This window comes from Athene noctua, chromosome 3 (assembly GCF_965140245.1).
Source record: "Athene noctua chromosome 3, bAthNoc1.hap1.1, whole genome shotgun sequence".
NCBI classification, from domain to species: Eukaryota; Metazoa; Chordata; class Aves; order Strigiformes; family Strigidae; genus Athene; species Athene noctua.
Window position 1 is genome coordinate 15,657,164 of NC_134039.1, and position 25,748 is coordinate 15,682,911.

The window sequence follows — 25,748 nt, forward strand, 5'->3', positions numbered from 1 at the left end:
ATAATTTCATTTCTAGTGAACTAAGGTGGGTTATACAGAGTGTCAAGTGACAGAACCCAATTCAGACATGTACCCATATCTGCTTGGTTTAACATGAGACATTACTGTGTGCATTGCTTTGTGGGTATTCATGAGACTCAAGCATCCAATGGTGCCTTTCCTATGTTTTGTTTAGCCTCACAGTTGTTCTGGCTGGAAGAAACAATGCATCTTTCCCACAGTAACTCATTTTTAGACTGAAACAGAACTTACAGTAACTGCTACTAAAGAGCTACAGTTTGCAAAGTTATCAGCTATGGATGACACTACATTTAAACAGGTTACTCGGTTCAAGACTATAAAGTCTGAGCTTTAACAGGAATATTAAAAAAATGAGATTTATCAATAATCTTCTCATCTCAGTCTCTGTATATTGTATATTGTGCAAAGTAAAGGACTGAATAGCGAATTTTATGTTCACTACAAATGTCCTGCTGCGGCAGACTCAGTGTGCTGTTGTCTGTCTGCCTGTGATCTTTGTTCTTTTGGCTCTGATATAATAGTTATTTCCATGCAGGCAGACCTGCTCATCTGCTGTAGGTCTTCTTAAAATGAGTAAATCAGCAGTTAATGGGATTATCTTTCAACATTTGTCTAAATTTTGGATTTGCACAATAATATAACATGCACTACTGGTGCTGTTCCAATAAAATAAAAAGCACTGTACAGGACTTCAAATGGCTTTTTCCCCAGACTAAGCCCCAAAAATATTTCCTTAGAATTATGGTTTCTCCATGAACATGCATTGATTACAGTACATTTCTTATCAGAGAGGGCACATTCTGGAGTCAGGAAAACAGAGGCACAACGTGAGGAAAGGAAATGCAAAGCAAGTAAAAAATCCACCTTCAACATGTGGAGTCTTTAAAACCATAAATTGATAGAAGTCCAAGTGGTATATACTATGAATGGTAACTAGTTGCATAAAATAAAACAGAAAGAGGAACAGTGGACAGCTTTTTAAAACTGTATTTAAAAGGCACAGTTTTGATCCTTCTGAAAACAAGCGCCCCCTGCAGTCAACATCTTGTACACCTTTCCCATACTCGACCACTGCTTTCATACTGTCATCTACAGCCTAGCAGTGCCACTGCTCACTAATCACCGCAGTTTTTGGAGGCAAAAATGATGCTGAGGCCCTTTAGGGATAGAGGAGTAGGAGGATTGCTGACGGACACAGGAGTGGGATTACAGAGCGCTGCTCACGAGACAGGTCATGGAGATGACATGTGACAAGCTTACTCCTGGCCCTTGCTGCTGTGGCTTTCCACCCCTACCTCCTTCCCCATCATAGGGAGGGGAGGCAGCAAGCCTTCGGGCCATGCTACTGACCAAGCAGCTGCTTCAGCTGGCAGGACCCCAGAAACCTGCCACTGCTGCTCCCCCTGGCACAGGACAGCAGTGCTGCTGGAGGGAGCAGGCAGAACTACACAGGGCCATAGCTGAAGATCGGCAGCATCTCCCTTGACTGGAAAATGCTGATTTCAAATAGGCTGCCAGAGCACAGCTTGTGGTTTGAAAGTAGTAGCTTATGACTGAGGTCCTCTGCCAAAAACACAGCATCTCTTACACTAAGGTTCTTATGAATCACCTACACTCGTACACACTGGGACAATGGCTTTGCTGATGGAGGTTGTACATCAATTACTTAATGAATAATGGAGGTTTCTTATATGAACAGAGACAAGCAACCTTCAAGCCAACTCTCCAGATTGAAGGGAGAACTCCAAGTATGAAGAGTTCTGTTTACAGGAATAAGCACTGCTCTTTCACATACTTTGTTCCTCTATTACAAAACATTCCCTCAAACCCTTGTTTTCACTTCGGTCTTTGAGCATGAATTATCAAGCTCAAAATCTAAAAAGAAAATATGCAGAAGTGTTCTTTTACTTGTACAGACTTTTCATAGCTTGTTTTTCATAAAATAATGTCAAAACCTCTTTCAGCATTTTTGGGCAATATTTCTTCTTTCTTTTTATTAAGCTTATGTACAAGATTTAAGGGCGATCACAGTTCCTGACCCTACAAGCCATCCACCATGAGCTTTGTGTAGTTAACCACAAGGTTACCACAGAAAAATAACACCAAGAAAAAAAAATGGGTAAGTAGCAGCAGCTTTATCACTCCAGGATAAGGCAGGGTAAGTTGATCCTTGCAATCAAAGTCAGCTACCCTGATGTTACGGTCTCATTTCTACACCAGGTAACTTCAGGTAATTCCTCCCTCCTTGTCAGCACCATAACACATGGTGACAACTTTCAGCTCAAGAACTGTTTCTCACACAGCCAGATTCCACAAAGTCATGGGAGCATCCTGACTAGACACATCAACCTCTTCCCCTCTCACAATCATAGGAACATTGGTGAGCCCTATATCCAAGGGTCACTTCATCCCCTCCCCATGAGCTCTGCACGGTTTCCTACATGTTTGACAGAGAAAAGTGTTGAGTAAGGTTTGTGTGGCTTTCTTGAGCTCCTACTGCATTAGTAGCCATTTTCATTACGAACCCTAGCACAAGAAAAGACAAACAGGATGCACCTCCAAATTTTTCCCAAACTGTTTTTTCCTCTTGGTTTTCTGTGTAGAGCTGTGTGAGGTGAGCAATGTCCCCTCAACTATTATTTTACTTAACACTGAAATTTTTTCACCAAGTTTTTGACACCAGCATATTTTGCACAGATGGTAATCACTATTTTCTAAACATCCCTAGCTCTTATTTACTAAATAAGACATGCCATTTGTATAAGCAGACTCAGTGATCACAGAAGAATCACTCATCTGAGCAAGGGTTGTGGCACCAAGCCCTATGTGGTTTTTCTGCTTTATTTGTCAAGTCTTAAGATGATTTCTTTTCTTCCTGTTATCATAATATAAACAGCATGACACCACTCTGGGCAGCACGGTCTAACTTGATATTAAGGAGAGCATCTGCACTACTGGGGTCATGTGAAGGAAAAATGCAGCTGACTATCTCATACAAACCACTGCAATGATTCAAGAGGATGTATTAACATATACTTACTAGGCAAATAGAGTGATAACGACAAAAAGACCTCCCCTTCTGTAATTGATAAGACATTATGAAACAGTGTGTTTAGATTTTTAGACAAATAATAACAGGTTTTACCAAAAAAGAGATAAATTTGATATAACTACCAATTTCACCATTTTGCTCAGTACTCACTGCTTCAGAAGACTTCTCTAACACGTCAGTCACTGACATTTTCTTCTACTCGCAGTTATCTGTGTAGTTATTTCATATCAACTTAGAGCTATTTTAGAAAATATGCATATGCTTTGAGACTTGAAATCAGCTACTGCTGTTGATAAAAGGACTAAGAGAAAGCATTTTTAGAAACAGGATGTTAAGAAAAAAAACCCAACAACCAAACAAAAAAAGCCCCATAGACCCAAGGCATGGGGGGAGGGGGGAAGGATCTAATTACATAAAGTTGAAAATGTAACTGATCTATTATTTCAGAAGATCTGAGCAGAAGTTGTATAAAAATGTACAACATTCAAGTAATTTAATATATCCAGAATGCAGAACAGCCAAAATCCAAACAGAAGTCAATTATTTAATACAAGCCAATAAAATGATCACTGGTAGATGGAAACTCCTTCCCACATCCAACTGCTGAGGCAGTCCATGTGTCCGTCCAGCATTTGACAACCTGCAGCCCATCCATCAGCCAGCTGTCACAGACATGAGTGTTCTACTTATTCACCTCCCTCCTCCTGGCTGCCTGCTTTCTGTGTATCAGTGCTGGCGTGCATTGAGCCCCAGAATACTGTCTGGGAAAGCTAAGCCATCAGAAGTGGAACTCCGCCAAAAATATAAAGCAACAGTTTCACACATTCATTCACCTTAGATGCAATGAAGCCCAGGCAAAGATGCAAATTTATTGATGGGGAAAGGAAGACAAGACTTCCTTCCCATAAGGAAGTAGCCACTAGATAATGTTAATTCTGTTGAATCACAGCTCAATGGGGCTGGAGCAAACAGTAGGGAAGGGGGGGAAAAAAAACCCACCAAACCTTTTCTCTAAAAATGCATGACTTGAAATTTAAAGTAATATGCCCTAATTAAAGAAGAGGCTAGAGGGTACTAATTGCACAATAGCATCACAACAGACTACCAGGCACTACTCCCTGTTATATGAAAAATTACAACTAAGTATAAAATTATGAACTTCATAAAAAACAAAGCATGGAAAGAAATACACAGTTGCTCGCCCCTTACAGCAGCAGAAGCGATGCAGCTGTGCAGCACGCCGGCTGCTCGGTGGCGAATGCCTTTCCTCCCCAAGCCAGGGGCAGGCAGCCTGCTGTCAGGCTCCCCAAGCACTTCAGTCTCCCTGCCAAGTAATTAACAACCATCGTCTACAAAACACAGAAAAACAAGCCGCTCCCTGGGAATGCTCACTGCACCGAAACAGAAATATAAAGAACCCAAAGCTGGACACTACACAAGAATTCAAGTGCTTCCTGCTTTTGACCTGGTTGGGGAAAAATAAAAGGAAGAATAGACACAAAAAGCCTGGTTTAAGTACATTTAGGGCCTTCCTCTGAAATCATTCAAGAAGGACCTTCCTTGTCCAGTCCCTTTGAAGCCTACCATAATTATGCCAGCTTTTACACTGTCTCTTAAAGAATAAGAGAGAGATCACCATTTCACACTAACTCATTAGTTCATAATCATCCTTATGGAAGGAAGTCAAATACAAGTTACCTGGAATTCAAATGGGGAAAAATCCCTTAGCCCTAAATTGCCAGAGATGACCACTGTCCACAGAATTCACTCCAGATTAAGAGATCTGCACATCTACAGTTGCCTCTTGAACATTACACAGATTGAAACAGCTTTACATTTTATGCTATGAACTGGCCAAGAGATACAAAATTCAGAACTATTCTATTGATTCATCCTCTCTCCTCTCTTTTGCAAACCCTCATTTGAAACACACTTTAAAAAAAAAAAGGGAAAATGAAAAAATAAGGAAGAGAACTAATTTTGTAATAGCTCAAGTTTTGTCCAACACATCTGAAGGATGTGCAACCTTTCACTTTGCAAACATTTTGAAACTGAAAACGTTTGAAGGCCCCAGAACAGACAAAAAAAAAAGGCTGCTCAAACCCAAACTGCAGCTACTCCAGACAGGGAGAGACAGCTCCCCATCAAGAGGAGAAAGTTTTATTCCCTCCACATCCCAGTAGCTCCTACTGCTCTCTAATTACCGTCTCTAACACTGGTTGGGTTTCTCTCCAGGCCAGTGTAACCCCTTGCAGCTAGAAGGCAAGCGGACACTCATTTTATCACAGGAGTTTCGTGCTGTGCGAGTACATTGAATTGGCCCACAGATGAGACCAAAAGTCTGGGAGAGTCCCAGGGAGGGACTGAGCAGCCTTCTGGCAGTAACTGCCCACTGGATCACTTGAACTGTTCACAGAACTGCAGCCCAACAAAATGTTGCTGACTCCTATGCAGTATTTACCGTTTTCCTTAGAGCCTCAGTTTTTGGCACCAGAAGAAAGAGTATCAAAATATTCATTAAAAAAGTGGATGGCTTGCATGTTGCAGAAGAAAGTTTTCCAAAACAAAGAGCAAATAAAATCTATGAAATTACTCTTAAAACATAACATTTGTTTCAGGCTAAACATTTAATTTCTTTTATAAGACAAGGTTTGGCAATACTCCAGTCACTCTCCACCTTACATGACCTAACCCAGCTGTTGCCTTCCCTTCTTCTTTCTTTTAGTAACAGGTCACGACTGTAAAGGCTTTTTCACAAGCAAGCAAGAGCAGTCACAGTGTGTTAAATATTTTATGGCAATCTAAAGGAATGATTGTGTTTCCTAAGTATCCTTCTCAAGGTCAAGCGCTGCCTGCCAAACTGGAAGGAACACACAGGCACTAAATTTCCAAACTCTTAAAGGAATTTAATCCTTTTGTTTTACAATAATTATAAACTCAAGGCAAGGGGAGAGAGATGGGGAAGAGGAGCATTCCATAGTTATTTTGAATTTTTGGTAAAGACTCAACAAATTAACTAGGTTTACAAGCACTGATGTAAACCATTAGACTGTCTGTTTATATAGCACCTACCACATAAAAGACTAATATAAGACTCAGGGTGCTGCAGTCACAAAGCAAAGCATAGTGACGGTACTAATGAAAACACTTAAGTTTCTGTTGACTTCTGGATCACGGTATCATTGGCCCTTTTAACATGACATCGCTTGAAATCAGTTTTTCAGTGATGCTTACCCCCTATAATGAATACTACTACAAAAATAAAAATCCGTGAAGTTCCCATCTTCAAAAACATCAAAACTACAGAAAAGGTACATTGTACATATTTTCCATATTTGTTATGGGCCTTTAGTACCTAGAAAAACTGCTTTGCTCAGCACCTGAACACACTCTCAGTTGCACATTTTGATAGCAATGAATAAACTACCATGTGCATTTATACCTTCCTATACCTGCCTACAGGTACTGTCCTACACAGATGTATACAGCACACCTATATAGGTTTGCTAGTCCCCACTCACCCAGTCCCAGCAGCCAGTACTGGAAGGATTTCTTTCCACTTCGCACTGGAGGCAGCCAGTGCTTCCACAAGAGACTCACTGCTTCTCTTACATACTATTTAGGAGTGTCCAGGAATATCTGTCCACTTGATTTCAAACCCACACAGACAAGAACTACTTGCTGTCACCTTTTCTATGCGTACTGTCTGTATTTGTAGGTGTCCTATACCATTCTGAGAAGGTGACATTAGGAGATATCTATGCTATTCCACAGGCCGGCAGAAGCTCACCCCTTTTAATTCTTCAAGCCAGGTATTTGCACCATAGTCCAGTTCTGCATTAATTGCTTTCACACAACTAACTGGAACCTGGGAAATACACTGCCTGGAAAATACCATGATAGTATAACCTATGTCACCTTAAAGGACATACAAATATATTTGTGCTTCACATATTTGATATCTCAAAAAAAATTTAAAGATCACAGCTTCACCGATATATCTGACATTCAGACTGCCACTGTTACGTGTAAGTATACTGTAGGCCTCTGCAAACTGAAGTAGCATGAAGCCAAAGGACAAGAGGCAAGATGAACTGTAATACTGAAAATAGTATTTATTGCACACATTGAAAATTTGTAAGGACTTAATGTTACACTTACAGGAAAAGAATATGCATTATAGATCCTAGAAAACAGCTCTTAAGAGAAAAAAAAAAAAAAAAAATCAGTGAAAAAAGTTTCCTACATCCACATGTAGTGTCTTCTCAGGATACAACAAAATGATAGTGGGAGGAAAGGTGTGATTCACATCGTTTCAGTTGATTATCAAAAGCTGGGGGGAGAAGGACAATTGCAAACTTGATCACAAAACAGATAAGGAGCCAACAGAATGACTTTAAAAGTATTCTTTGTACCCAAGAAAAATCAGATGCCCATAAGTACTGAAATTAGGAGAGCTGGGATAGAGCTATTTGCATGCATCTACTCCAAGATTCCCTAGAAAATCTCTCAGACTCACTAAGCCAGTGACTCCCTTCCCTCTATTTAGCCTCAAGAGAGCTTTCCAGAGGGAGACTAGCATTATGAACCCAAACCTTCAACAGATCCGTTTCATCTATCTCTCTGTGGAAAACTTAATTCAGAATATTTACTATTAAGCTGTTAGGGTTGGATGAGCCTTTTAATTTAACTTACCCTAAGATGAACTTTTTGCAGAACCGAAAAATGCACTCGTGTAGAAGTAAAGCAGTATTTTCAGTAGCATTCTTAAAAATTCAGTTACAAGCATATTTGCAATGGAAAAAATCCAAATCTTTCACTGGATGGTGCAATAAAAGAAAACATTTCATTCTGGAAGCCAATTGTGTATATTAAATGTAGCATAAGAATCAGTTAAAGGGATTAATGCAAGCTGAGTATAAGTCAGAAGTGTATAACTACTTCCTAAAACAATGAGAGACATAATTCTTAAAATTCTGACTACCTATAAAAATGACCTATAGAAACCTTGCAGCTATAAACAGAGCTCTATGAATCTAGCAAATAAGACAGGAACAGAAACAACTTATAAACATCAGAGAAATGATTTGCTTTTAAGAAAGTCTCAAGCTAGTGAAAGCAGCAGCAAAATGAGCCAAAAGTAGCAAAGTTCTCGGTGTGGCAGATGTATCAGGCAAGCGGTTCAAGAAACTGCAAGTTCATTTACTGAGAACAGAGAGAAAAAGCCACCAGAGCATTCCAGCTGCATTGCATCACAAGGCAGCTGGATGTTCACCGGTTTGTTTGCTTCAAACTAGAAAGTTTAACTCTTGGTGTCTCTGGCAACAAATACACCCCAAGCCTTGAAGAGATTATGGTTTAACAGAAACACCCCGTTCAGTCTTACCTGTTTCAGAAGACATTGTTTATAAATACAATCCAGTACCACTGCACGAGGAATTGATTTCACAATGTTAATAACCCTACAACAGGCTCACATATATCCTGTTTGCAAGACCTGTAAATTGCCAGAAAGGACTTCTTGCCAGATGTTCGGTATATACGGACAGTTTACATGCTGGGTCTTTCAATTACACTATGCTCCTCCTCTTTGAAGGAAAGCCTGTTTTGAGAGGAAAAACGTAAGCACACAAGCCAGTCCGCTCAGAGAAGAGAGAGTGAAGTCTGTTCACTATATTAAAGAGGAAAAACAAAGAAATCAGCTTATGTAACCTACAAACTGCTGAAGAAAGGAGGAGGAGGGACTACTGTAAATTGTTTTGTCTAACGCCTCAGCTACTATCAAAGTTTTGTCACAACTAATTGCATTGCTCTTTGAAATTAAAGCAGTATCAAGTTAAAGAACAAGTTAGTACATTTCCCTGGTTAGTAATTTGTTCTCCCTTTCTACTGCACAATGCTTATTTCTAATAATCTTTTTCTATTGCATAATCTATATTTAAATGTACATCTAGAATGAAGTAAATACAACACACAGGTTACCAGAGCAGTTACCAAAAAGGTCTACATTAAAGAACTGTCATTAAAATACTAGCTTATTTGGCACAGATTAAATTCACTAGAATAATTTTAAATCGATTTTTAAACAGCATAAACTAGATATTGTGCTCCGGGGTAGAATACAAAGATACTAGAGTGAATTCTGAGCTGTGAAAGTGTACATTTTTGAAAAGCAGAAGGATTCACTAAAAAGAGAAGTTACTGCAAGTAACTTTCTTTTATTGTGCAGAGCTCTCACACCATGTGATCCCCAGCCAACACACTTTCATCCCAGCAGGAGAAAGAAACAGGGATTTAAATCCAGCCTTGTCGATTTGGATATGAATCAGAATATAGCAGCCGGCTTGTCGTTTACTGCAGCTGAGGTCATCTTCAGCCACGGCACTGGTCCAGAACACAGCTCCCTACAGCCCCTTCCACCACACCTGCCACTCGTAGTCCTCACAGTCACGGACTATGTAGAAGCACAACCCTGCAGAGCTGCTTTGAAGGACAAACAGCAAGGATTATGGGGACTACACTTGCAAAACAATCCATTGTTATGAATATGTTTTTCACTGAGGAGACAGCCCTCTGGAATAGGGCAGCTAATTATTTCCTTTCGATTACAGATGTTGAACAGAGGGGGTATTGCCAAAACCAGTAAAAACAACTCGTTTTCCTCCAGTTATTTCAACACTTTGGTGTTTTTCTTCTTGAGATGAGCAAATCCAAGTTCCACTCGTATGGATTTGAAATCTAAATGACACCCATTTTAACACTTTGACCAAGTCTTGCATGTGTTGTTTTTGTTTTGTGCATTTATTTTTAAACTGCTGGGCTAGGAAGTTGCATTTCCCCATCCTTGATACTCCTAGCAAGTAATTCCAGGCTCCCTAAAGACACATACAAATTTTATTCATCCAGGTCATCAACACTAAAATAAACAGTAGCCAAGTTTCATAACCAGACTAAGAGAACTCCAATGCACAGGTTACACTTCTATTTTGAAGTTCGCCTCCAAGAGTTCAAAGCTTGCCCCCTTGCTTGGGCTTCCACATGAAGTACATCTCACAACAGAACACCTTCTCTCTCCAGAAAAGCCTTTGCAGAGAAGCTGAATTTTCTGCTCAGTTTCCCACAGATGAAACAAACCACCTTCCCCACCAGCCTGGTTTGTCTGCCTGCCAGTGAGTCTTTGTCAGCCTTTCTTCAACCTGGTGTACTCTTCCCAACCCAGGAAAACCACTGATAATGCCTCTCATACAAGCACATGACAGATTTTAAATTCATCTGGGATCAGCAATAAATTTTCAATTTCCACAGAAACAAAATAGTAGATTGGGAAACTGTAAGACAAATCACTACAAAGTAATACAAGACACAATTAGTTCAGATAAGCCACTACATAAATGCTCGTTACTGACCACTGTAAGCAAAGACAAAGGGTCACACAAGGAAAAGTAGGGGCTGGACAGGAAATTACGTCTCCCTTTTGAGGAAATGTATATAATAACTGTTACAAACTTTGTAACGTGACGCATGTGGGAGGGATGACATTTGAGCTACCAGATGCTGCTCCCCGTCTGTCACTGACACAGTGGACAAGGCACAGAACACAGAGAGCAGGGCTCTGACCAGTGCCAAAAGGTCCACCTTGGACCGCAGAGGCAACCCCCCAGCTCACAACAGACCACAGAGAGTAACCACAGCTCTGCTACTACCCAAGGAAGAGAAGGAATTCCACACACATGAAGAAAACTGAATTTTATTTTCAGAAGGAATAACATTATAACAGGTATAAAAAAGTCACCAAAGCACATCTTTAAAACACATGCTTAACTCCTTTTTTTTTAAAGAAAGGTAAAAGACTGTTTTACCTCTATTTGATTAGCTAGCAGATAAGAGGACTTAGGAGAGGTTAAAACAGACAATGGGGATCTCTCGTTAACGTATTGCCCTGGTTTCACCAGTTTTATACCTGACTTTGCTTACTCTAAGAGCAGAAATGTGCAGAGTACAAACTGCACAATACAGTTATATTTGCAAGTACTGGTTGAAAACTCAACCAGAAGTGCAGCTATGTCTTATCTATCACCAGAACATGCCTATGAACTTCTTTGAATTGAATTAAAAAATAAATCTAGTTTTATTAATTTTCTCTACAAAGCAGATGAAGAGGCATGGAGAATAACTAGTTAAATAAAACATTCCCATTAGTGGGTAACTGCAATCATACTACTGAGTAGTTGCTGTCATTTAGTATAAACAAAATAACTACACAAGCTAAACTCAGTATGTTTTTAGTCCAAAGACTTCCACAGCAGACTAGTTCTATGAAACTAAGCTACCTCAAATCATAATTATTGGCTCATATATGACTTCATCACTCCAATAATTAAAAGTTTTTACAAATGTCTTGTAATAAATATAGGGCACTTATTTTGTTTTCCACCTCCAAGAATTTTCCAAACTAAACATCACAAGCTTTCTCTCAGTACTTCCCCTATTTTGCAGGTAAGGGGACTCAAATTACATACCTGAATCATTTTTTTTTAATATTCTTAATGTGATGAACCTGGAGTTGAGGAGGAAGTCTCACGAATACTGTTAGGAAACCTGGAAAGCTGAACTATGTATTACAGAGCTACATGGGCAGCATGTCACACTGACACACTCCCCCAAAACCAAATTAGCTCATGTGAGGGTGAATCACAGCCCAGCATTTAGTATGTCTGTCTTCAGCTGGCTCCTCCTTACTGCAGACTCACTTGGGGCACAACGTGTTTGAAGAGGCTTGCTGAAGATGCTGCATCAGGACATGATATGAAGTTTCTGCAAGCTAGTAATAGAAAGTTATTTTTGTCCCATCCGAAGGATCAGTAACCCATGTGTTGCCTCAGCACAGAAAGGAGCATGAACTGAATTCCAATATATCGGTGCTCTGCACTGAAAGCACCCTCCAACTTTTTTTAACCTGTGAGAGATCTTTAGATATCTCAATGAGTACAAGAGAGATGTAAAACCACAACAACTAGAAAGGCACCATTCACAGGGCTCCTATAAAGTAGGTGTGGTTGACTCATACTGTTACCTACCTCTCTCCCTCCTCCTTTACACCCCAGTACGCTTCAAAAGCACAGCAGTTCGGTCCTGGGCAAAAATGAAACCATGCTTTGTCCTTACCCCAAAACAGCTTCTGAGGTGCTATTAAAAGCCTCTCTCAAAAGCTCAGCAGTAGTCTGCAGAGGGGTTCAACTTGTCTCCCAGCTATTCTTAGGGCAATGGGATTAACTACAGACACCTCACACCCTTGTCCCAAAGTGACCCCACTTCTGTTAGACCTTCCACAATTCAGCCCTTTTCATGATTCTTGGAATAATCTAAAATCAGTAACAAGTGACTTCATGTATAAGGCTGGATGGATATAAAGCATACCTTAAGAAAATTTTAAAAATCCAAAGCAGAAAATTTGCTAAATACTGTAGTTTTGAACAGATACTTCTGTAACAAGGCAAAAAGTGGTCTGAAAATCCACTTGGGGTGTGGGCATACAAAACAAAGGACACCTTTGCAACTGCCGATATGCAGAAACATACACTAGTCTAGGTCAAAATTTGGGAGAAGCTGCACTCCCCAGGTATGCTAAACAGAACCATCTGCCTTTCCTACCTGCACCTTCTTGCTGTACTGAAGCAATGACTATCCTCTCCTTTACGTGCTGTGCAAGAGCTCAAGCAAGGCCTACCACGGATGCCTTGTGGTTTCTTTTGACTGTAACTGAGAACATGATGGGGGCTTCCTGCCTCTGATCACCATGAGTGGACAGTAAACCTGCAGATCCGCCACCTACCAAAAGTCAAACAGCCAACTACCAAGAGCTACAAACAAGGGAAATCACCACATGGATGTTTAGGAATTTACCCTCTCTGCCAAGAAAAAGGAGATTAAGACCAGAAGGACGTTGTTCTGCAACCAAGATGAACAGATCCCACTCCCGTCATTCCCCCTTGTAGCTATATCACATTCCTCCCTTACGAAAAATGTCCAGCCCATAATAAGCCAAGGCAAACTAGCAGACAAAGCAAACGATTTTGTTCCATGTGAGCTGAATCAGCATTTTGCACTGTGACAAGCTCCGAGAGGTGCATGGTGATCGTAGCATGACATAGCTCAGCACAGGCCAGGCTGTCACGTTAACTCAGCTCCACACCCCACCCAGGGCCAGCAAGGGAGGTGTGGTGGTGCAATTCTTACCGGGGTCAGTCCAAGGACTCTAGAGGTTAATGACAACTGAATGCAGTAGCTGCGAAGTGTTGACAACGACCTTTCAAGGAAGGATGCATTTCATGTGTGTTTGTTCAATACCCTCAGGGGAGACAAGGCGAGAGTGTCCTTGAGCAGCCCACGAGCTCCCTTATGCCAAGACAGCGGGTGGCTGCTGATAAAGAAACATCCTGCTCTTCCTCTCCTTGCATTGAGTCTTGTCTGGCACCGCAGCACACCCGTTCAACGCACTAATCTGCCAGAAATGTATTCATTTTCTCTTGGGTTGTTCTGTAAACTTAGGAGGCTGAGGTAGCCCATGGGGTCAGATGAGTATCAGTGTCAACAGAAGGAGAATGTGGAAAAGATCAAAATCCTTCCAGGAAGCAGACCTAGTTATTTGCTGTCTTGTTAAACTGCATCCTTCAAGCTTTGCCACACAGGCATGTGAGGAAGGAAGAAACAGCCATATGATAACTAAAGATTTGCAGGTATATAATGAATAAAAACATGGGCAAAAAAATTTCTAAGTTAAGCAAATGACCTACAGAAACAAGTGACCACCAGGAAAAGGAGGGAGGAGGAAAAGTCTGCACAGAAGGCTGGGCAGGGAGGGAGTTTAAGAATGGGTATTCAGGACTGCTGCAACAAGGAAAAGTAACAATAGCACCTTAAGAAGATGGGTAACTAGCTCCCAACAAAGTGAGAAATGCTGTGGGAGACTCTGGATCTGCAGCCCAAACAGAAACAGGTTTGTTGAAAGGACACTTTCCCTCCCAGTTTTGAAATCAAAATCTCTTCCATCATTCCCCCCTCTAGCTCTCCTGGTTCACATGCAAGGGGATTTAAGACAAGCAATCTCAAGGCAGGTGTGATGAACAACTACCATGCCATAATTAGAAAGTAAATAGCATTATTTTTCCATCGTTCTTTTCTTCCAGCTCAGCTGTATCATGTGCTTCAAAGAGAGAGACTGTGGCTACACAAAAACCCGAAGGACATGCACTAAAAGTTCTTAGGGGGAAAAGCCTGCCTTTTTGTCCTATGTTTCTATAGCATTTTCATTGTAGCATCTTGCTGTCTGCAATTTAGTCCAAGCACGGAAAGTAAAAAAAGCAACCACAAAACTCTACAAATAATTAAATGGTTGTAGTTCTGCAAAATCAAGGAACTATATCACAGATCACTGAGCACCACAACACTGACATCTATTCTATTACTGTTTACAGAAGGAGTGCTTTTGCTATGGCAACTATTTTTTACACTAACCAGTTCTCCTGTATAAAAAAAAAGCACTTAGTTCACTATTTTATATACCTCCTTTTTATATATATTTATTACAAAATCGAGAGAAAGATTCACATTATGATTTAGGGGAGAGGAAGTTACTATTTGTAGTGTTATCCATACTATTACACCAACACACAGTTAGCAAATAAATACAAAGAGAAGACCCTCTGGCCTTGGGAGCTCTGCCTTTTCTCATAGCACCTTCATTGCTTTCTCCTTCCCATGCCTTGCCCCTCGAGACGGCCGTTTCTTCAGGCCTCCTGCCTTTGCTGCAGCTGCTGCCTTGTCGCCAGCGATAGTATTACTTCCAACGGCACCTGCCACTGCACTCTCCTGCCAGCCAGGACATGCAGCTACACCAAGAGAGATGGGTGGTGCTAAGCCAGAAGAGCTGCTCTGGTGTCCCAACAGTTGGGGACCATCTTGTAGCTGTTACCACAAAAACCCATACCCTCCCTTCAAGGAAGGGTAGAAAAAAAGGTAAGAGGAAAAAGCCTGCAACCTACCCTAACAGTGTTGTGCCACCCATCTTTATTTACCTTCACAGATTAAACATATCACTTGTTTAACATCTTTGCAAAACAGCTTAAGAGCACAGACTCCCATTTTTCAGTTAATTTAGCTTCTGGTCATGCACACAAACACACATATGCACCACCCAAGAAATCCCCCACAGCCCAAGCCACACTGTTTTTTCCCTAGATTCAGCAGTACAGTGAAAGGCTGAATCTATAACTTAAAAGTTATCCCTGCTACTTTAGAAATCCAAGCAGTACAAAGACTCACAAGTCAAACAGGTCAGAATTCAGTAACTGTGATTTTGCTTCCATATAAAAAACAAATTTAGGCAATGACAGATACTAAAAATAAAGTGCAAATTATTCTTTGAGTTAATAAAAAAAAAAAGCATGGAAGATTCACAATGAGTACCAGAGGGGAATACATCAGTATGCTTCTGGAGCAGATAAGAGTGTATGAACTGTGATCAGGAAAAAAATATTTAAAAAAATCATTCAATCAAATATTCTGTGTCTGAAAAGAAGCAGTAGCAGATGTGTGGGTAACCTATAGTAGCAGGCTGCAAACATACAGTGATCTTTCCCTCAGTCTCCATGGCTTCCAGTATCAGTTATTTAGGGATCACCTGCATCAGCGAATGCATTTGCGCAACTGTATTTTACCAGCTGCTGGAAAATGTATTCACCAGGAATTTGTTCATTCTTTTCCCAAATCTCATTTATATTTCTTGCACAGACTATGGGACAGTATAGGCATTTTCAATCTATTCTACCTTAACTCTGACTCCATGCCTTCTGGGTAAGAGAAACTTGATGGTACAATACATTTGCCCTTCCCCTTCCAGCTTTCTCAGTCCTTCCTATCACATCATAGAAAGCATCAGATTAACTTTCTCCAGAACACATCAGTTCCTAAAAATTACAGAACCATGTAATCATTTGGGTGGGAAGGGACCTTTAAAGATCATGCAGTTCAGCCCCCGCCCCGCACAAGCAGGGACATCTTTCACTAGATCAGGTCTCAAGACAAAGAATTACACTATCTGTTCATGACTTTTTCCTTCTGTCTCAAATACATTAACTGCTTTATTCTGCTGATTTTGTCTTGTTAGGGCCAATTTAATCTAGTACTTACAGAACAGTCAGCAAGTCAGGACCTTCTTCATAGAGTTTTTTGTCCCCTGCCATTAATACATAGCACTGCTTTTTTCCAGTCCATCCAGCCTTGCAGAGAAAAGTGATCAAAAGGAATTCCTCAAATCAATTTATTTCAAAGAAGAAAGGTAACATTAGACAGCACTGACAAAATGAGAATGTAGAAGTGTATTTCAGCTTTTGGTGCAATAAAGATGCAAGATCAGAGACAGTTATGACTGTTTTATGTAGTGAAGTTGTGCTGATAAGTTAAACACAGCCTTCACAGAGACCGCATCAGCACTAATGAAACTACAATTTCCTTTAAATTATTCCTATCCACACCCCAGAAGTCATCAGCCAGATGGTAATAGCTTTTCATCATTTATTTTAACACAAAAGCAATCAATAAGCTTTTGTCTAAAGTTCTTTTACTGCTATCTATGAATTCTAAAAACTTAGAACCAGAGAAGATGTCAGCTATAAAACAGACACAGTCAAGCTTCATTGTTGTCTTTCTTATGGATATTCTAAAATGCCATTCAATTTTGCGATAAACTAGATTAAAGCAGTTTCAGTGATCTACAAAGAAAATCTTAATCAATCAAAACATGATGAATAGACTAGAGTATCAAAGAACTGTAAGTAGATCACGTTGGATTGAATGGCTTTTCTGTCACCATGACTGTGTCTGCTGTGCATTGTTTTGCACTGAAAATGTCTAATATCAGATTGCAGGAATATCACACTTTTGTTAGCTTCATGGATCATGCACACAAGCTGAGGATGTTCTATAGAAGACACACACACAAAAAAACCCCTCAGCTATCAGCTGAAGTTTTACTCCTGTGTTAAGCAGTAAGCAAACCAGCATTCTACAGTTTCCAAATTTTTCAACGGTAGGAAGATTTTGGAATATTCTCAGTCAAACTGGAGAAACATCAGCAACAGGACAACTAACATCAGCAATAAGACAAGTCTGGAAAATTTAAGTCAGTTGTTTAGAAAGACTATATTTTACAATCAATAAAATCAGCTTTATAAACCCATACATCACCAAAAAACCCCAAGCAGTAATTATCCTGTTACGGCACAGACCAGGCCACAGCTTGCAGAATAAGTAGTAAAATGGGTAAAAATTGGTGGACAACGTGCTTTAACCACAGTGTTTTAGACTAAGCTTTTAAAAAGAGCTTTTATCCAAAATAACAGGATGCTAGCAGACAACAGATGGGTGCAGCATTGCTGACTTTACTAAAGTCAAACAGTACTCACACTCCTAACTATTTCATCATAATAGATAGTAACTGTTGCGTTTTGATTCTCAGGTAAAGCTCTAATTCCACCAACAAGTCTTACATTTGATTTTGGCTTATAGCTGCTATCTTTAAGAGTTTGTTTGTAGCAGCTTCCACAGTTAAAACTGACTTACACACAGAAATCTTGACAAGCCAAGGGACAAAAACATTTGCCAGTTGCATTACAGTGGGTGGCCAAGTCGTAACAGCAACACAAGGCTCCAAGCAACAGCATGAACAAGAGCTACTGAAGAGAACAGACATCAAAACTAGTCATGAAAACTGTCTTGCCATATAGAGCTGCCAGAGAAAGGTGGCACAGGATCTTTAAAGAAAAGCAACAGGTAATCTTATATAACCTATGAACCCTTTTGATATTTTAGGGAGCTTAACAACAGGTATACAATACTTGACCATGTTGAATGCAAGTAAAACTAGCCTCCAGTTATGTATTCTAGGTAATAGATCTCAGTCTCAATGTAACTGCTGCAAGCATAATATGGGAAGCCATCAAACTATTCTGAACTGCAGAGACTTCATGCTTTTAGTCATCTTCCCAAGCACCAGTGACCTCCATACGAAAGGAGGAAAAAAAAAAAAGTAAAAATTAACTTTTGTAGGAAATGGAATGGGGCTCTAAAAACACACAAGAGATGCTGAGACTGAGAAGGAAATACTAGGAAGAAAAATTCCAAGTAAGAAGTTCAGGTCGTGCCCTGCAGAAATAACTCATTACAGAATCAACTTGTACTTTCAAGTAATATTACAAGCTCTTGAGCTAATTTTCCCTCTGCTACTCAAGCAGCAGCTATGTTGGACACCACTCCAGGGAATACTCCACACCACCCATGGTGCTATGCAATGCCTGCAAAACAAAATCTTTAACTGCAGAAGAGACTGGAATTCAGGTCTTCCAAAGCCTCAATCCCCAATTCATGAGCCTTTATTAAGGCAGCTTGCATAGTACTTCATTTCAATCTTAGCTACCAAATCTAAACCAGATACCCAGAACCATAACCACCACACAAATGGGCAGCTGAATGTGGGTTTAGTTTTGTTTGTTGGTTTGTTTTTTTCCAGTAAGTGTTTCTACAAGTATAAGTGGAACAGACAAGCTGCAACACTGTTTAATACAAGGGTTAGCTGCATCTATACTATCTTCAGGAAGATAAACTGATTCTGTGGTGCTAGGAAAACTACAGTAAAGTGCAGTCCAAAGAATACACAAGCTAGCATACATCTACTAGTCAAGAACAAGCATTAAAAAAAACTGCAATGAAGGATCCTCCAAATATCAGCAGTTGGAAAAGCACTTCTGCTAGCCATCTGTCAGGACTATAAGACTATCATCTTCCCTCTGATTCAAAATTTGGCTGCTTTGGGTTCCCTTTGTTCTGAAGCACTGGAGACTGGTTGCAGCTATTGAGTCCAGCTAAGCATCATGCTGCTAGTAGAGTTTCTCAAGTGCCTGCTTAAGTTTTCTGCTAACAAGAATCTCATGACATTTGCAATGACTTCAATCTTCCTTGCTCAGTTTCTGAAACACAGTGTAACATTGGCTTTTGGTCATTTACTACAGTTTAAGGTTTTGTTTAACGTTTGTTTCCCATAGGCTGTGATTCTCAGCGTGCCAGAAGAATTGTCTACTGAACAGCTAAATGAGCCATCAGTTATATAGCTGCCTGTGACTGAAGGGGGTGTGGGAAAACCCCCTCAGTGACCAAATAGCTCCTTCCAGTCCTGAGCTCCCCATTCCCAAATGTACTCAACTACTCACTTTACTCAGATACTCATCAAAAAGTAAACAATTCCCATGTCTCTATCAGCCCAAGTAGTATTTTTATACTTAAAATGAATAGCTATTTATTGCATAGAGTAAGAGCAACTGGATGTACTGAAAAACCCCTTAGAAATAATTCCACTTAAAGATAGTCTGTTGCTGGAATGCAGTCATTTATCCCCACTCTGTTCTACCACCTGTGAACAGGGACTACCTGGAATTAATGTTTTCTGAAATCATTTGCAGAACAGGTCCGAGTCTTCAGGTTCAACTAGACACCTCAACAAGGAAAGACAAGAGTACTTCTATACTCAGAAAAAGACTAAAAAAACCTACCACAATTCACAGATGTATCATTAATCTGCACATTGCTGGTCTCTCACATTTAGCTACTCACAGTCTCACTGCACCAGTTTATTACAGTGATCTGCTTTACAACAAATTCAAATCTGATGTTTTCTAAAATCTGGTACAGCAATTTCTAGCACAGTGAAAAGTGTTAATGCGTGCATTTTGTCCCCACCCATACAAAGCATAAAAGACGAAAGCAATTTTACATGACTAAGGCCCAGCAAACAGACTACAGTAGCAGTGCCTGTGTCAGCAGGTTTATCCTCCCACATCCAGCATCCCGAGGACTTCATTATTTCATGGAAGCTGCAGAGAGCACAGTTTGTAAACAGGCTCCAGGACTTTCCAAAACAGTAGGCCCTTCAGAGGGCTTTAACCTTGAAATAGCCATACTACTATAAGGAGAGTGTAGAGCCTGGGCATTTTGTTTGTTTGCTTTAATGTTCAGAATACACAAGTAAACAGCAGGAAAAAAGCATATTGAAAACTAAGCATGTTTAAAAGCTCCGCCAAGCAGCAGCCCTAACACAATGTATAAATAAATCCAAGCCATGTCAAACAGCATTCCACAGTCATGTGTCAACTGAAAAGCAGAAAGACTTGGCTGTTTGAAGAAAACAATTGTGATATGCAAGTCAACTTCCTATATATTGACTCAGGATTTTACCATTTAACAAGTTTCCTGAAAGCTTAGCACATAGAGACTTTATTAACAAGATTATGAGCATCCTGCTGTATCCCAAGTTATATTTCTAGCCACTTTTTAACTGGCAGTTCATTCACAATTACTTCTTTTGTGAGATGATGTACCTAAATTGAGATTCTCTCCTAAAAAAACCCCAAACAAATCACTGCTCAGTATGACCCATCACTTCTGCTTACCTCCAAAGCCTGCATTTTAGAATAAATCTCCTTCAAGAGATCATGTAGCAGATTACACCAACTCTCATTTGTCTGCACTAAGCATAAACATCAGAGCCACTTGTAATAATCTACCAAAGATTAAATTTTTTTAAAACTATTAATTTCAGACATTTAACAGTTCCTCTGTTACATGTAAGTGGGATGTCTACTATGAAAGACCAGATGCTCAAATGGATTAAAGAGTGTCTAGCTTTTAAATCCTGCATCTGCAAAACAACACTGACCTAGTGACCTAAAGTAAAATTCAGTAAGAAAAAACAAAGTATTCACAGCCACATACAGACGATTCAAGAAGGAAATTTTTAAAATTGTTCACTTAAGACTGTTTGGACAATTACACAGTGCTCGTCAGATAATATAAGAGCTGGAGAATGCCAAAGATAAAAGTCCCCTATTTATCCTTGAAACACGTTTAGCAAAGGCAATGGAAAAGCAAGCTTCTCAGCACACTACCAGCTAGCTATCAGGAGAAATCGCCTCCAGAAGGGGTATACAAGCGATTACCTTTATGTCAATATGATTGTTGCTGCCTGTGAAGATTTGCCAAACAGACAGTAATTCACATCCACAACGACAGCAAATCCTGTAGGCAACAGCTACCTTCCTAGAAGCAGACTGGGGAACAGAAATGCATCCCACACCAGCTACAGAATAACCTTGGGGCGATTGTCCTCTCCTCCAGCTAGGTTCAGTGCAGGGTCTGAAGGGTGAAAGTCTAATCTCTTTTCAAGCACAAAAGCCAATCTGCCTCCTGCGCTCTTTTTAACAACTACAGACCTGCAACTTGCAGGTGTGAACAAGTCCACTGCAGCCCATTAAAAGCAAGTTTTGCATAAATTACCCACTTCAATGGCAACGAAATGCTTAAATTCTGGAGAAGAAAGGGGTTAAAAAAAGTCTTTATAATTACAAGTTGATACAGCTTCCATTAAGAGCACTCGCCCAGTTCCACCAACGTGTGAGTGTGACATGTCTGAAAGGAATTCAGGCACATACACCAGGCTCCCACAAGCACAAGAAAAGCTCATACACCACAAACAGTTAAAAGTACTCAAAGAAATAAAACCCCCCCCTCAATCTCCCACATGCACACTTCTGTTACACACCAAGACTTGGAAAGCATCTCCTAAGTTAAAAATTTATCCTAGTCAAATATGTTGTAATCGTGATTTATTAACTCTACTGATAACTTTTCTTCCATACTCCGATGCAACGACATTTTAAGTGCATAAAAGCAGAAGGCACATTGGTGGAATTAAGGCTGACACAGTATTAATTAAAAGCCTCTAGTAGTGTCCTCCCCTGTACCAAATAAAAATGGCAGTCCTGGCAAGAGGGATGCTGCATAAGAGCTTTATTTGAAAAGGGAAAGCCCGTACGTGACTCAGAATATCTGCTGAAGTAATTGTCATTGAATTACTGTCTATTTGGTGTACAAAATAATTTTAATGACCCTCATTTAAGTCAGTAATTTGAGCTGCACACAAACGTTCATCATGCATTTATTATGAAAAAATTTAATACTCCTAGCTTCCACAGCACAACAACAAATGTCACTGCGATACATGCCTAACCTCATTTTCCCCTTTAAATGAAATCCTGCTACCAAAACAGTCACAGTATTTGCAGAGTAACCTAAAAACTCATGTCAACTTTCCGTACAATTAAGCTCTATAAGAGAACAAGTCCAAAATGTTTGGTCAGCTGGCGAGTTGGAAAGAGGGGCAGAGGGTGGGAACGAAGAGTGCAAAACCTGCTCCTGCATTCTGCCTCCCTTACGCTGCTTCCTCCGAGCAAACTGCATAAAACACCCTAAACACCCATTGTATCACCAGCTCTGTTTGAGCATTTCCTCCTTATCTCACCCTTCATGCCAGTACGAAAACCAAACACGTATCACGTCCAAAAAGAAATCAGTCAGACAAAAAGCAATCAGCGTGAACAGGCATGTAAATCAGACAGATTTGGCAGCGAACAGCATTTCATAAAGACAAGAGATACGAATTGCTCCATTTCTGTCAGTTCGGCCAGTTATTGTTCTGACTTACTACTTTAACGACCCCAAATTAAACTGCTTGAACTGAAACCGACAAACAAAGATCTTTAAAAAACAATTCTCCCCACACACACCCTCTTAACAATAAGCATTATTTCCGTGGTGCTACCATCCTTAAATCATAAAGCTGCTGCGCCAATTAAAAATTACTTACTTACATACATAATGAATTTAGCACCGACCTTGCAAAAAGCTCACTCCTCTTGGCTAGAAATCATTAATAGTTTTGGTAAAATCCTTTTATGTGCTCCTCCAGCTAGCTAATTCCAGCCTGCCATTAACGCACTCCATTGCGGATAATTGCCGACAGCACACGCTCCCCTGCTTTTTCTGGTTCCCAACCCAGCGAGGATAATCACATTCCAGTGGGGAGCGAACAGATGGCAGCCTCCATGGTAACCAGTCCTCCCCAGCTAGTGGTAGCACTGGGAGACTCCCGGAGACTGGGCAACAAGCGCTCTTTGTGCCTCAGCCCTGCAAAGCGCCAGGGAGGGGAGCGCCCGCTCCCAGCGCTCACTGGGCATGCCTAGCAGGTGCCTTGCCTTCCGAGCAGGCGGCACACACCTTCACCAGAGCTTGCAACCACGTTTAACCTTGACACTGCCTATTCCCGCATCCCGCAAGGGGGAAAGGGCGGGTGTGTGTGTGTGTAAAACACACCCTAAAATAGAGGGGGAGCTACCGAGAGTTTTCATTTACTGATGAAACAGAGGCTTCAGAGAAATTAGCTAAGGACTGGTTTTCCCCTTGACAAAATGGTTTTCTGAAGGCAGGCTTACTTCTCCTGAAGGGGTTTGATTTCAGCATGATGGGAAGGTCTGCTGCCTGATCTCTATCTCCTGAATCTTGAAACTGCTCCCCTCGATAACACTATCATCTCCCAGCCTGGGTTTTCCTCAGTAAGAACTGCACAGACCCTGGCTTTTGGTCTTATGGCTTCTCTCAGGCTTATCTGCTCCTGCATCTGCCCAGACCAATGCTGAGTCAGCAGTAGGCAAAACCACCATGTCCCTCTGCTGCACCCCCAGGCTGACAGGAATGTGTGTCCGTATCTGGAAAAGCCTTTTTTTGCATCAAAGCTGTGTCTGAAACCACTGCTCTCACCAGGCCAGATCCTGGGCAGCTACACGCCTACACTGGTGGCATACACCAGCTCTGTAAAATTCCCACTGAGATGATCTGGAGGGGAAAGGGAAGTGGCTTTTCAAGACCAACCGATAATGATCTTGTTTGCACAGTAAAAAGACCTTTGAAAAAATATATTAAGGCTTTAAATACTGATGAGTTGCACAGCATTACGTCTCAAAATATTTAGGGTTCAAACCACTGGATGTGAATAAGTTTGCAGCATGGTAGTCCATGATCTGCCTCTCTTGACACATTCAAGCTTCCTCTCCCTCGCTCTCAAAACCATGCAGCTCTTATGGCTAACAGCACGTCAAAAAAAGTGGGCAAATTTTACTTAATGCTGAGCCAAATTTGGACTTCAAGTTGATACATGCTGACTTAGGCCTGCTAAATTATTATTATTTTGAGGAAACCATTTTCCCTTCTTTTCTCCCCTAATGGCATTTGATCTTGTACCTGGTCCCGCAGAAGGAAAAACCCTGTGGTGAATCCCATCTCCACGAAAACACCCATCTTTTCCTCTGGGTGGCTCCAGGCATGGAGCTCAGTAATTATCTCCACCCCACCCCACCCAAATTTTCAGTTTCCCTCATCTTCACTGCATAAGGAAGTTAGCTTTGTTTCACAGCAAACACAGTTAAGTCTTTCTTACACCGGTAAGAGACACCACTATTAAACTACTACTGCATTAACACTGGAAGCCCTTCAGATGGCTGCTGACAGGGCTTGCATACCCATAAGCCGTAGAAGAGTCCCTGCCATGGAAAAGAATGGTGGCTAACGAGGGCCCAGACTTTGGAGGGGATTTGGAGCTCACAAGGGCACTGCAGGTGCCAGTGACAGGCATGGGACCAAGCCTTAGTCTGCTAACTTCCCCTCCAGGACTTGTAGATCATTTTGACTCACACCACTAATTTCAACCCACTTTCTTCCTCTAAATAAGAAGTCTTTACATCATCAGAAATTTCTTAAGCAACCACGGATGCCAAACGTAATCATCCATCAGCACAAAGGTAAAATAAAGTAAGGAAGGAAGCCAACTTCCTATTTAATTTGCCAATTGTTAATAACAAAAACTTTTCAGTGTTTAAGCATTATGAAACACGCCAACAGAATTTCTTGGTTTACCTCTTAAAAATAAAGACCATGGCTCAAAAATTAGTTTTAATATACTAATAGATTTTATGTATTATGCATTTCTGGAAAAAACTGTAGCAATTACAGCTCTTGGCAAACAAACTGACTTCAAAATTACAGGGATTCAAGTTCAGTTTCAGTCTTTTTTTTTTCCCCCTTCATGAAAAACACCTTCAAAGTAATCTCCTAGATTTTTGTTAATTCTAACTTTGTATTTTAAAAATATTTTTGTATACTGAAATATTATATGCATTTTGGCATTGGAAAACTGGTTCCAGACACTGACAAAAATCCTTAGACTGTTTTTGAACAAGTACTAGCTGTACTCATAGAATGATTGCTAGCAGAATAAAGGGCAACAGCAGTCAGAATCCATTTCAGCTTCTTACTTGAAATTTAATTCTTATGTCTAATTTTACACAGACACAGTGCAAATGTTTGAATAAACCACATAGAGCAGCCCTCACACAAAGAAAGAGCAATGGGATGCACTACAAATTTTGGCAGAAGCAATAGGTACGTTACATGGAGCAAAACTAAACAAGCATCCTCTGTATATGTGACAAACGTTTTATTCAAACTACTTGATAAAGAGAGAGGAAAGCAGCACATTCAAAATGCTTTTGAAGAGGACTGAAGAAGGGAAAGAAAACTTAGCCAACTCCCCTTATTCACTGGCCCAGTCCAAGCCAGATAGGAGTTCAGGAACAAATTGGTTTTAGCTGGAAGGTATTAATGAAAATAAACAACATATTGGCATCCTGTCTCCTGAATGGATTGCATTGAAAAGATTGTCTTTTACAACAATGACACC

General features: G+C 40.5%; 1 protein-coding gene across 2 annotated transcripts in view; it reads right to left on the reverse strand.

Annotated features, from left to right (window-relative positions):
* FGD4 (FYVE, RhoGEF and PH domain containing 4) overlaps nucleotides 1-25,748 on the reverse strand; it is an 81,501-nt gene that overhangs the window by 50,577 nt on the left and 5,176 nt on the right. The window contains exon 1 of one of the 2 annotated variants that reach the window (XM_074902057.1): nucleotides 22,852-23,103. The exons of the other annotated variant lie outside the window; for it this stretch is intronic. The gene's annotated coding sequence lies outside the window, so the exon portion shown is untranslated. Of the gene's footprint in view, nucleotides 1-22,851; nucleotides 23,104-25,748 lie in introns of those variants that run through there. 2 annotated transcript variants of the gene reach the window in all.